Source organism: Lytechinus pictus, chromosome 16 (assembly GCF_037042905.1).
Source record: "Lytechinus pictus isolate F3 Inbred chromosome 16, Lp3.0, whole genome shotgun sequence".
NCBI classification, from domain to species: Eukaryota; Metazoa; Echinodermata; class Echinoidea; order Temnopleuroida; family Toxopneustidae; genus Lytechinus; species Lytechinus pictus.
The window spans coordinates 13,361,717-13,376,557 of NC_087260.1; positions in this window are offsets into that span (position 1 = coordinate 13,361,717).

The following is a 14,841-nucleotide window of genomic DNA, read 5'->3' on the forward strand; positions in this document are numbered from 1 at the left end:
TATGCAAGTAAATGGGAAGGATCATAACTGTCTGTTTCAACATAAAAACTTGTCCCCTCAGTGACCGAAAACTTTAATGAAAAGTGAGATAACTCTTAAAGTGAAGATGGGTTATGTAACAAATCCTTTCTGTTTTATGTACACACACGAGGGGGAAAAACAGGGAATCCCTGGTGAAAGGGGGGGAATCTGATCTTATTGTTATGTTCTGTTTACATTGTCTCGGTGAAAAAGAGGTATGGAACTCCACCCAAAAGTACTTCCTAGTCTATTTCCTAAACACAAAATACTAGAGATGATGTACATATTTCAAGAGATGTGTAATGTTCACACGGCAAACAGTAAAATTAAAGATGAATTCATGGCTTTTCATGATTTAAAAAATTGAAGATTTTAGCATCAATAGGTCTTATAGAAAACAAGACCGTACATGTACATGCACTTAATTTTACCTTTATTGTAGGATCCTACACTGTATACTGCACTAGACTCGTCTGGACTTTCTGGGGAGAATTGGATGATCTCTATTATCCTACCCTATCATATTTCACCAATATCTTGCTTTTGAACAATTTTGGAATCGTGAACCCAAAGAATCATCTGAAAAAAATCACAAGCTTTGTTTCAAACTTATGAAGATTTCACTTTTGTACCAAAATCATCTTGTATAAAGGGCTTTGGGGGAATTTTCAGTGTTGAAACTCAAATTATGTTTCTCGTATTGCACCAATGACAGTCCTACATGTAAACCGAAACAAACCTTGAGGTATCCAGTATCCACACAAAAAAATATTTGAATGAAGTGACCTTGCATACCTGTACATTGCATGAACTCGGCATCGTTTTGAAAACTGAAATTCTGTTCACATGGTACGGCAGTCATGAACTTGAAAGCTATTGTGATTGGTTTACAACTTTTTGTGGATTGGTGAATGAACTATGTGTGGTTTGATACATGGATGGATTGCATTGTTATGGTTATCATAACCACCTTTTTTGTCAGAGACTATTAAAAGGGGCCTAGTATGATAATAAGCAAGCATGAACTAGTTTCAGGACTGGCAACGGTTGAAACCTGTGCATTATAATATATCCCCGTTTTGTCAAAGCATGCTACTGCCGTCTGAATGCCAGACTATCACAGTCATGTACTGTATGAATCTCAAAGCACAGTATTTTTTCACTTGATTTTAATAGACTTCTCTTCTAACAAACTATTGATTAAAACTGCCAATTAGGATGTGTGACTGCAGATTAGACTAGGCATAAACAGTCACAAGACTTTACAAAGTTCAGTATAAAAATTATCAGATGTTATAGAGTACGAAGTGTGACATTATCATAATATCAATTTTCCTTTTTTGGAAACCATATTTTTGTAGAGCGTGATTAAATACCTCCAAAACCCAAATTTGGTGGAATCGGGCAGTGTATCATTGGCCTGGTTCCTAACATTTAGAACAAAGCCAATAATACATTAATTTTAATGGGGGCTAATTATGTATTCATGAGGTCATTTCTCGGGCCCAGGGTAGGAAATAATTTTCGTTTTTGAGGGGCTATCTTTTTTTCCACATTGAGGTAATTGCAGAATTGTAGGGGCTATACCAGCAATTACACAGTAAATGCAAACATCATTATTCTGCCATAGTTATAGAATACTGATTTTCATATAGTCTTGAAAAACTGAGACAGATCTTGTGGTGACTCTAGAAAGAATGGTCATCCCAAAGCATGCATTTTGGTGGATTTTTTAAAGGCAATTTAGGCTGTAATGAGGGCAAAATCGGCCGTCGCCCTCATGTATTTCTTACCCCGTGGACTGATTCCCACCAATTTTGGGTAGTGGAGGTATTTCATCATCATGCTCTACCACTGTGGTACTACTGTGGTATCAAAAATGCTGAAATCAAAATAAAGTTTTTTGTGATGTCATCACTTCTACATTGTACAGGTACTATATTAAACAGGAGCGCTACTTGCAATTGAGTGCAAGTTTCCCAAATCAATTATATCAATTGCTAGTTTATCATATAAAATTACAATGATGTCTCAATTTGTAAGGTTCTTGAAATGATGATGGTCCCTGAATATTCCAATAGGGTGGCACAAGACCTACATGTAATTCATTCCACAGATAACAGCAACTTTTAAGGTGTGAAAAAGGGTATGATCCCCAAAATTAAAAAAAAAACTGATGTGGTTCTTCAACATCAGCCAAAATTTGTTAATCGCAATTTTCTAGCCAAATCATCCCTCATCACCCCTCCATGTAGTCTGCAGTCACAGACCCCGATTGAACATTTCTGAATGGGAGGGGCATTCTATACGTAAACCAGAATCGCAGTTGGTCCTTGTCAGGGTTTTAGGCTACATAATCAGAGGGGTGTTTCACAAAGATAAGTGTGACTTAGATTCGCAAATAAATTCCCTGTTTCGTGCGATATAATAGTCAAATCATGCTTATCATGCTAAATCATGCCCCCCCCCCCAAAAAAAAAAAAAAATCTTAAAAACTGTCTCCATCAGTTAAGTCTGGCTATTCTTGCTTCAGCACTGAGCCAAACCAATGGATTTGAGGACATGTATAAAGGGCAAGTCCATCCCAAGTTGTTAAATAAAAAGAGAAAAATAAAAATTTAAAGGAGAATGAAACCCTTGAAACCAGCTGAATCCATATCAAAGAGAAAAATCAAAGAAACATATTGTTGAAAGTTTGAGGAAAATTGAATGAATAATAAGAAAGTTATGAGCATTTGAATATTGAGATCACTAATGCCATGTAGTTCCTCCTATTGGCAATGCGACCAAGATCTGTGATGTCACACGTACAACTCCCTCATTACTCTGGTACTTATTTCACTTATATTCTCACTTTTATAGAGTCTATCACAAGGTGAGGTGTTCTCTTTATGAGAGGACAAGTACAGAGGTTTCACAACATTATATCATTGATAAATCGTTTGTCATATGATTAGAATGAGCAAAAAGAGATGTTTTGGGGTATATTTTCAGTGTCCAAAAGGGGAGAGTTGTTCATCTGTGACATCATAGATCTTGGTCGCATTGCCAATAGGAGGATCTCCATAGCATTAGTGATCTCGACATTCAAATGCTCATAACTCTTCTATTGCTAGTCCTATTTTACTCAAACTTTTGTTGATCTTATTCTTTGATTTTTCTGCTTTCACAAAAGCTAACTTGCTCCAAGAGTTTCATTCTCCTTTAAGCATAACACTGAAATTTTCATCAAAATCAGATAGAAAATAGGAAAGTTATGACATTTATTAAAGTTTCACTTAATTTCACAAAATAATATCCTGGTTATCATATGAAGAAAAAAACTGTAGGGCCTACAGTACTAGTAGTTTCCACTCTTAATTTCACGATAGCCAAACAAATATGATTTCCTTTTAATCATAAACATTGAAAACACAATGAAACCGAAAGAATAATTTCAGAGATATTTTGTTGAGTTTTTAATTCATTTTCCCTTGAAATTGAAAAATAGGCCTTGGCGGCATGGCCTTCGGTCAACCATGCCGAACAGGTGTAGATCCACACCAGTTGGTTGTGTTGTTGTTTCCACCAAATTTATTTGTTTTGAAAACTACAGTTTTCTTTGACTCTTGTGAAAAGTCCTTGACTACTGAATGCATTTCAATATTGTTTATCCACGCTCTTTAGAAAATAGGTCAGAGCCACTGCAAAGGTCAAAGACAACTGGAGCAAATCGGAGTCGTGAAAGTTGATGGAAACAAATCAACATTCTGGCTGAAAGAGAATAACTTTACAAAGACAGCTTGAAGCTTGAAGTTCAACTGGACTCTCATTGGGACCTTGGTAATATAGGCCTACATGTACATGTACCTACATGAGCATTAGTAGCACTATCAGGGAAAAAATATGCAGGGGCTCGGCCTTGGAAATTTCATGTTCATTAATGACAGGGTGCTACATAAGCACTTGCCCGAATTGGGCAAGCAAAATTCTAGTAGTAGAATGTAGAATGACAGTAGAATTACCAAACTAGGGTTGATATGAAATATTGACCTTACTTTTGGTCATTGTAGGCAAGATAAAATCGCTTCAGATAAAGAAATGCAATAAACGAAGTAGATCAGTTCATGTCCAAAGAGAGAAAAAGGTCAATGGTTTATAAAACCGCAAAACTTTCTTTTGAAGAGGTAAGACTTTTTTTTCAATTATTTTTTCGGGAAAGTGAAATAGATTTTTGGGCAAGTATATTCCAACTATTTAAAAATTTACTTGCCCGACTGGGCAGGTGCTTCTAGAAAGTTATGTAGCACCCTGAATGATAAAGCTTTTCAAACGTTGCAGATTTAGGCAGTAAATTGTGGAAGTAGCACCCCAAAATAAAAAAAAATATTGTTTTGCCTGATGTACATGTATGTCTACATGTATCTTTTCCCTCTTCATTTCATTTCAACCTTTTTTTCATACAAAATATATATATATATCAACATTAATGAGTTTCCACAATGGCAAAAAGTGTGTTACCAATGCAATCAATTCACACAAAAAAGACAACCAACAAAACTCTCAATTTTTAATAATTGGGAGTGACTTTTCCTCTTTTTTTAAAGAGATGGTTGGGTTTGCATTGAAAAATAAAATACAAAAACTTGTGAGTTTGTACCATGTATCAACTACACTATAAAATGACCATGTTTTAAAATGTAGGACATGCAAGCCAGACACTTTATTCAATCTATTCTACAGTGTATCTTTACACAAAACAACATTGATTTATGTCTGGCTTGCCCAATATTTTTGAATACCTGCTCTGCTTCCATTGTTTCCTACGTGGATTGAATTGTATCAACCTGTATGAGAGCATGTACATGTAGTTCATTCAAGATTAATTGATCTCCAGATTCTGAATAATGTAGGCCTATAGATTATACGCCTACACCCTTTTCAGATATATTCATACACGTAATCTGACTGATCTCATTTTTTTTCAGTTTTGAAAGAATAAAGTTGAATGTGCTATAGGATACTTATAATAAAAAGAAATGTCAGAAGGCCCTGTAATAATAGTCTACAGGCACAGACCCTGATTGAAACTTTAATCAACAAGTGAGTCTTCACATTAAAGACTAGCACAGATACAACTTTCTGTTGGGGAAGTTGGACGGGTGGGCCTTCCGTATGCACATGTAGTACATAAGCCATTGGCAGGCTTAGGCTGCATTTTCACTTGTTCAGACAACTTTCCTCGAGTGACTACATGTACACTGTTTGAGGTTAATAGTGGCCGTGGGTTCACTTAACATTTTTTTATACAGTGTATGTACTGTATTTAACCCCCCCAAACAAAACCAAAAAAAATCATTGAATGCTGAAAACTTTACCCATCACCAAAAGAATCATCCAAAATCCATCAAAGATTTAAAAATTATTAGAATTTTTTTTATTTTAGATCATGTCACATGCCAGCAGCTCCACACGTGTCGTGAATTTTAAAAAATCAATGAAATGTCATTTTATCAATAAATTGAGAATGGGTTTTATTGTACCTTCACATATCAACAGACAAATTGTTTCACACCCACTACTGAAAGAAAACTTTAAGTCATTATGAATCATTAAAAAAAATTGAAATTTATGCATTTTACATTTTGTATATTACATAACATATGGAGCAGTTGCTCGTATAGTATGACGTCACAAATCATAAACTTGAAATAATAATTTTCTAATAAGCTTTAATAGACTTTTCTCAAACCTTCACTTTTATTTTAATCATTTTTTATGCTATTTTTACAATAATCTGTTCGTCAGGGTGAACTTCCCATTTGACATGGAAATCAAATACCAACCAGCACTATGTCTATTGTACAGTGGAACATATCAATTATCAGCGAGTTAATAGACATCTACAGTGTATGTAGCTCAAATCACTATTTGAAAAAAAAATTGAATCTAGTCAATAAAAATCTGCAAAACTTTTCCAAAGCACTTGCATGGATGGTCCGTGCGCCTGTTTGACTAAGTACTTTTCTAAGAGATGCTCCCTATTCATTACATCTTATTGCATTTAAAGGTAATTCAATCCCATTTGTACAAGTACTTTCAGTCTATTGACTATCCTCTATTGGGTGGGGTAGCTAAAATCCTCAGCCCAATAGGCCCATCCTAACCGCATTCACTCAAAAATTCCTCCCCTTTGAAATCTTTCTTTCCACTGCAATGCAAATCGTGCAATTCAGTTTATATTCGAGAGAGGGTGATGAACATACATGTACATAGAACAGCGAAGCGTTTCATCAACTCTTATTGAAGGCTAGCTTAAACACATACATTACCTACAGGTGCATACATGTATTGTTTTATATTTAAAATGTAATTTGCAGAAAAAAATATACTGTATTAAAAAGACCACATGCAGGCACTAGAGCAATACTTTATAACAGAGGTTTACTATCAGATAAATCCAAGAGTTTCAATTCTATTATTGTGTTGTAAGTTATATATAAAAAAAAAACAGTATTCTACATGTATTTTATACAGTATGTGTGTATGAGTTTTTGAAATATTGACAGACCAAGGAGTTACCTCCAGGGGCAAACATTTATATCAACAGAATCCAACAGACTGTCATAATGCACACACCAACATGAGTTCATCTGTGTTGGCAATTTTCAGTGCCCTTGCCAAAACCAGAACAGATCTACATACATGTACGCTTGATATGGGAACAATAAACCTTGACTTTGATTTTAATCTAAAAATTCAATGACTTACTCTGGTCATGCAGTTTAGCAGGATATCATTAGGATGTCATATCATGATGCCAACTACAGAATTCATGTGCACATCCATCATAACTACATGTATGTGTATAAAAAAATGTGATGGTACACCCCCCCCCCCCCCCTATCGAAAAAATATATAAACAAAGGATAGTGTTCGGAAACTTCAGATCTGCCTCAGTAAAGGCATGAACTGTTCCAAAGAGAGTAAAACAGCATACAGTATTTAAAAAGCTAGCCAGGGCTCGACATTAGCGGGGTAACCAAAAATGAGAGTCGGGCCGCCAAAATTCTGTATTAAAGCCCACACTTTGTGGCCCAGTCTGGCTACCAAAGTTTTTGATAAATTGTAATGTTTTCTATTATTGTTTTAGGGCCACCAAGAATATGAAATTGATGATTTTGGTGAACCTATCGGGCCACCAAGAAAAAGGTTAGTGTGCCAGAGCCTTGAACTACATGTTGCTATTGTAGACCTACATGTACATGTTGATTTTCATTAGTCTACCCATAAATTCCATATGAATTCAGCTACATGTAGCTGCCAGGCAGTGGAAGGAAAATAACTTCCTCCCCCCCCCCCCCACCGCCCCACATATACCGTGTAGTCATGTACAGTGTACACTTGTATCCCTATCCCTGTGTGTTTTATAATACATTCTGATTCTAACCTTGTCCAAGTTGAGTATTTGACCTTGTCCCATGTGAAACAAAAGCTTTCACATTGTACAATGTAGCTTTTCAAGTTCCCATCCTTTGTTTCAACCCCTCTATTATCTTCTACTAGACTATTACAGATTCATGTTGCACTGGCTTCCTGCATGCCTCAGTGATTTGAGATGAATGTGAGAGGTGACTGTACATGTAATTCATATACCAGAGACAGATTAACCAGACATTATCAGTTCATACTGTACTAGTCTGTAGTGTAGTTGACTATCCTGGTGGTATTTAGGCCTGATATCTTTTATTCTGGTGTTCTGGTCCATGCACTAATCATAAATTTGTGGAAGTGCCTACATGAATAAATCAACTAAAAAATTTGGCATTGATCTCTCCTGGCCTGTTCATCAGAAAATGACATAAACTACACAGCACATGTACAGTAAGGTTACTTTTCTATAGGGCATATTTTTCTACTATCAGCACATTTTATATGTTCAGCACAACTGGAAAATTGGGCAGAAAAATATCCAAGGCCGCTATATGAGTACTGAGAGTAATCAATAGGACATGTGGCCTTTTTCCAAGCCCTAATATTTCTCAGTGAAGAATAAATCAATAAAGGTGATTACATTGTGTACCTTTCATTATAAATTAATGTTCAAGTCACTCAATAGACATCTGATCATGATACACCCATGCTCCCAATGGGCAACCTTCCTGTATTATTGAGAAAATATGTTAATCCTTTTAGCTACATAATTCACAGTGACAGGTATGCATTCCACCTCAAAGCTTAAAGGAGAATGAAACCCTTGAAACCAGCTGAATCCATATCAAAGAGAAAAATCAAAGGAACACATTGTTGAAAGTTTGAGGAAGATTGAATGAATAATAAGAAAGTTATGAGCATTTGAATATTGAGATCACTAGTGCTATGTAGATCCTCCCATTGGCAATGCGACCAAGATCTGTGATGTCACACACGTACAACTCTCCCATTTGGACACTGAAAATATACCCCAAAACATTTCTTTTTGCTCATTCTAATCATATGACAAACGATTCATCAATGATATAATGTTGTGAAACCTCTGTACTTGTCATCTCATAAAGAGAACACCTCACCTTGTGATAGACTCTATAAAAGTGAGAATATAAGTGAAATAAGTACTAAAGTAATGAGGGAATGGTCGCATTGCCGATGGGAGGATCTACATGGCACTAGTGATCTCAATATTCAAATGCTCATAACTTTCTTATTATTCATTCAATCTTCCTCAAACTTTCAACAATGTGTTCCTTTGATTTTTCTCTTTGATATGGATTCAGCTGGTTTCAAGGGTTTCATTCTCCTTTAATACATGTAGTTCCTGGTTGCACAATGCAATAATCACTGAGCACTAACCTGGTAATTTATCCCTTTTATCAAAGCAAAAGCGCATGACTTGATAGCATTAACAGGAGAAAATTGAAAGAAATTTGCAATCTGAATGGTCATTAATAATCAAGCAGGCCTCCATAACACAAAATTTACCAATTGATCCTGGAGCACTTTTTAAGCATGATAGTTTTAATATAATCATTATTTTTTTTAGTAAAAAATATATTCATACAATCAGATGTTAACCTTTGTTTTACAAATCCAGATCAGTTGTACTTTAAATTTGAACTCACGTGACCCAATGTTATGCAATTACTATTACAACCTGTACATCACAGTATTTAAAGATAAAAATGGTTTTATTAGGGTTAATAAAAATTTACTGTCATCGTATGTAAACATCTTAAAACATGCATGTGCACTGAAATGTAATGATATCCAATCCTACATAGGAAGGTTGGATCATTCCTACAGACACTTCTTCTTCTTCTCTATAAGTACAGGCCACCGTCTGGCGTATTGTCGTACTGTTCTGGCACTATACCGAAGTGATGACGTCACAAAAAACTTTCTTTTTAATTTCAGCTTTTTTTATATTTTTGGGTAGAGCATGATGAAATACCACCACTTCTAAAATTTGGTGGGAATCGGTCCATGGGGGCCTGAGATATGACCTCATGAATACATAATTAGCCCCATTGAAGTCAATGTATTATTGGCATGGTTCCTAAATTATCGAACCAGGCCAATAATACATTGACTTCAATGGGGCTAATTATGTACCGGTATTCATGAGGTCATATCTACATGTAAGGCCCCCATTTACCGATTTGTTCCAAATTTCGGTAGTGGATGAATTTCATCATGCTCTACCAAAATATGGTATTAAAAATGCTGAAATGCAAATTTGAAAATTGATGACATCACACTTCGATAGTCTGTACTCTATTCCGACCGAGGCACAGGTTCTCTCTTATGAGTATCATCTCCCTCTCAATCTCTATATCAGACTTTCTTACAGTGAGATCAGATATCTATGGCACTGCCGAATCAAATGCTACAAAGTCCCCAGACAAATTATACTCTACCCTACAAGCAAAAAATATTAATAAAAAAAAACAGTAATGATTATGAAATAATTTGTAATTGCAATAAAGAATTATAATTCCAGTTTAAAATCCTCAAGTAAAAACTGCAGTGTTTGTCATGGCGAGCAGTTGCTCAATTTATTTATCAATGGGAAGATCAGTCAGCTAGACAATCTAGACACCACATGGTTTTAATTGCTTACATGTATCTGGTGATCAGCCCATTGATTATACCATGTTATACAATAGACGTGTATTATTTCAAGCATCGCGATCGGCCAATATGCGTCACATGACATTCAACTTTTTTGGTGCACTGCACGGCAGTGCAAAAGGTGAGCAACGAAAATTGATATTGCATGCTCAAGCAAACCAGTGCAGTAGAAGTCCCAGGAGAAGTCCAACAAAACTGTACTGTAACTTTTCAAGAATTTGTTTCTGTGTTGCTATTTTATAAAACAAATAATGCACTTGCTCTGTCGTGCGTAAAAGTAAATGCAGAGAAAGCTCGGTTTCTTCAGATGGTGCACACTGGGCACTCGCCGCCAGCGGCTCGTGCACAGTGCGGCACCTATCTAAAGAAACCTCGCATGCTCTGCATTTCCACTAACGCACTCGGCTGCATGCATTATTTGTATAACATAACCTTGTCCATTGAATGAGTGCATTCATTGCACATTAGGCTAATTGTTTTCCATGACAAACACCAAGATGGCGGTGTAACCATTGACAATTTTCTTGCGTATCCTCAAAAATGTAGTATTAGCAAATGGCAATTTATAATATTTTCACCCAAAAAAAATGGGAAATGATTTTGAGACCTTGTTTAGATCTTCATGTGGTTATTATTTGCAACATGCGACTCATACAAAAAAAGGGTCAGGCATCTCAGAGAGCTGAGACAAGAGTAAACTTTTCATTAGGCCTAGATAGATAGATCGAGATCTAGAGTCTTAGAGAATGATTTTTTTTTTATTCTACTCTAGACTCGACTCCAAACGTCTCCTGGCTAAAACTTAACTTAAGGAATTATTTCTTTTTTATGTTGTGCGACGTTGCACTTTCAATCAAATTTTATTGTCAGGCATCACTAGAAAAACCAGACAGACCAAACAAGAATAGAGACATGAGAATGAATGGCATCTGCAATTTAAAAACTTGGCTCACCGATTATGATGCAGAGAACTCCGACAATCACAAAGATCACTCTAAAACGTTTCCAAACCGTCATGACTGATGCCCAGTTCATACTTGGTCTCCTTCTAAACCACAAATTAGTCCTTGTTTTCCCGTTGTGTGTGCAGGGAGACAAATCAGAAAGATCTCTGCCTGCTTTGGAAATGCCCAACCGATCGCACCAGCTGCGCGACTTCGTCCCTTGTCGTGAGTGATGCGCTGAACCGCTAGCTTCCCGAGAGTCGTCCGGCACGGCTTGGCCGTGCATGCCAAGCGGGATTGTAGCTCACCAAAGGAACAGCAAACAGGGAAATCCAGTCGTCTAATTCATTAAGCAAACAGTCGTGTTGAACAAAGTCCATTATTAATCTCCCTTCTCCTTCATCTCGTAATGAATCAATTTAATCCTTGTATTTATCACTCTTAAAACCACAAAATGAAGACATTTTAAGAATTTGGCACGGGTAGCAGTGGCAGATCAATCTTCTCCATGACTAACGATAATAAGGTATCCCGAAATATGAAATGAAAGCAGATAATAGTCGATCGCGCTCGCTTGACGTGTACAAAGTGACGTTTACACTAATTTTCGCAGAGAAAATTAACAGCTAGTACATGTACTAGAAATTAAAGTTGGTAACTTGACTTTCCTGATTTCTAAGAGTTTCCAGTTTTTAGGTTTTCAATTATTATTTCAAGCGGAAGTTTATTGGACTAATAATCAAAACATAGTTTTCTATAAAAAAAAAATTGGGGGGGGGCCTATATAGGCTGAGATCCATTGATTTGTTTGGGGAAACTTGGTAAATAAAATTTACCAGTGATAATTAATCATAAAATGAGCTCAAATTGTCTGCCTGCACTGGCCCTGTTCACTGATGTTTGATCTAAACAAAATATAGAGCATATATAGGTGCTTATAGTTTCAGTCAAAATGTAGATCCAGAGCCTTTCAAAGAATGGGGGCGATGTCAGCGGCTTTCTGCGCCTCGTAGGACCCGGGTGCGGTGTTAAATCCAATGGTCGGGGGGGGGGGGGCGTTTCATCAAATGACTTGTCGGATGTTTTATCAGACAGTTACCATAAGAACTGAACTTTTTTTAATTCATAAAATGTATTTATAAAAGGGGGCCTTCACCCTACAAGCTCTGCTTTTTAGTGGTCTCCTTCCCTTTCGATTTAATGGTATTATAATTGATTCAAATTGTAAATATGTATATTTAACTATCATTGTAAATTTAAAAAGATTGAAAGAGGAAAAAAAACTTCTTGGCCAATCAATATCAAGGAAAGTTGTCAAATCTGACAGACTTATTGTCAGATTCATGTTGATGAAACGCTTCCCAGTGTTTGTACTTCTGATAATCCTTGTCTGGGGCATAAAGACGAAAGTGCAAAACGTGTAAAGCGTTGGGCCTATGAGGGGCCGCATAATCGGAGATTGGGGAGGCTTCATCCACTCAGCCCCCCCCCCCAACATATTTCAGTAAACATGTAAAAAAAAATAGTAAATGACAATCAAATTGTTATTTTAGGCATGGTGCCCCTCACTTTAGGATCAACCCCCCCCCCCCCCCCATGTTATTTTTTGCAATAAGTGGGCCTTTATACAATGGTACATAAAAAGGATGTGGCCTTTTTCTGAATAATGAAATGACAAGAAAACATATAAAGAGCATCGCCACTTACGGGGTGTCGAGGATATATCTGCCATTAAAAATCAATAGGGCGGCCCATCCAACAATATAGTATGATTCAAATAAAACTCATAGCAATAAAAAAATCAACATCTACCAAAAATTTGATGTAAATATAAATTGAACATTTTGAAAGTTTGCATAAATTATTGGGATTTATGAAAACAAGGGAGCCGAATGACACCCATGTGTTTATTTTATAATGAAATGAATTATGCGATATCCAATTTTTTCTCTTCCACAAGACAGTAAGTAAATCATGATTTGACTTTTCACCGAACATAGGCAATCAACATTGTAATTCAATATAGGTGATTTTTATCAAAATCTCCAAATGTGAAACATTTCTCAGAATGAAATACTGTACCTAGCTCTATCAGCTCTCTAATATGCGTGATAGAATAGCTCTGCTACGCAAAACACTGTTTGGTGAAAGCAAGCTAAACTTTTAATGTCCCCTAACATTATTTAACTCAAAAAATTTAAATGATTTCAGTATTATGCTTGTTGGATTTTTTTTTTCCTGGGGGGATGGTGGGTTCTGTTTATAACGAATCAACTTGCGATCCGGATAGACTTGACTTTCAAAATGAATTTAAAAAAAAATTGCCTGAAGGGAAACGGATAGCATCATGTTTTGTTTTGTTTTTGTTTTCAGTTTGGGAGCAAGCGAAAGAAAGAAATGTTAGGCTTACTGCAATCTTGAATTATATTCTTGTATGCCACTTCATGTGGAAGAAAAAATGAAAAAAAAAACAAGACTTTAAAGTTTAAAGAATTTAGATGAGATTACGAATAACGACACCTAAAATAAACTCTGCATGATGTCTCTGAAGGCCTAAATAAAACTTTGCAATCGGACTTTTCTGCCTTGCCTGTGCATTCATTCACTTGTGATATATCCAACTATAGGTATATTCTTTAAATAAAAACTAACAAAAATGAGATTAGAAAAGAGTTTATAAAATCAGTCATAAACAGATTTACTGAAAAGGTATGTTATATTGTTTTTAGTATATATTGGCAGGCAGATTAAAAAAAGAACATCAAAAGTACGAGATGAGGAGGATATGATCTGAAGGGTAAATAAGTTGTGATTACATCAATTTCATTTCGCGTTCCAATTATGAATTAACAAATTTGAAAACATAGCTGAACTGAAATTTGAAAAAAAATATAGCTGAAACGTAGGCCTATCAACAGTTTAAAGACCTTAGCGATGAAGACAAATTTATATTCATAATGAAACTTGATAATGAAAACATAATTGATAATTTCTGTAAGTTCATCAAAGCCATAATGAATAAGAGAGGTGGGCTTTAACATCAACTACATTTTTTTCTTTCATTCAAGCTATCTAAAATCCAATGTGCACTTACGATATATCTCTATCATTAAATATAGATAACTTATGTATTGTGCTTCATAATATTGCATTATGCTATACTTTCTGTGTGTTAAATTTCAATATGTCATTTATCTTTGTATATAAATGTATATATGCATAATAATTGCAAATCTATGGAAAATGCATTGATGTTTTACTAATTTATACGACATATACAGTTATAAATATTTTTGTTTATGTTATCATTGTATGTATTGTAAAACAAAATGTTCATGCCAAATGAATGAAATTCAAATTCAAACCAAAGATTAAATATTTTGTTTATTTATTTTGCAATAAATCATGATTATTTTTTTCCTGGGAAAAGGAATTGACACACTGTATACCGTGATTTATCGATTTTTCTTTACAAAAGTTTTGTGGTAAAATTAATGTGAGTAAATTGTTTATTGTGAATAGACTTCTAACCTTGATCGGTTTTTCTTTTCAATATATTTTTCCGGAAGGTGATTCTTGGGTAATTATCGACAAGGCTCATGAAGTTGTAAATCAACCATTCCGCTGTGAATATGTCGATCTTAACACCTTTTCCCGTCCACGTAAAAATCCCATAATTCACCTTTTAGATAGATGCTGTAATTGAACAAGAAGAGATTGATTCATTTACTAAATTAATGTTTCCGACAATGAAAGCTCCAAGCTAGAT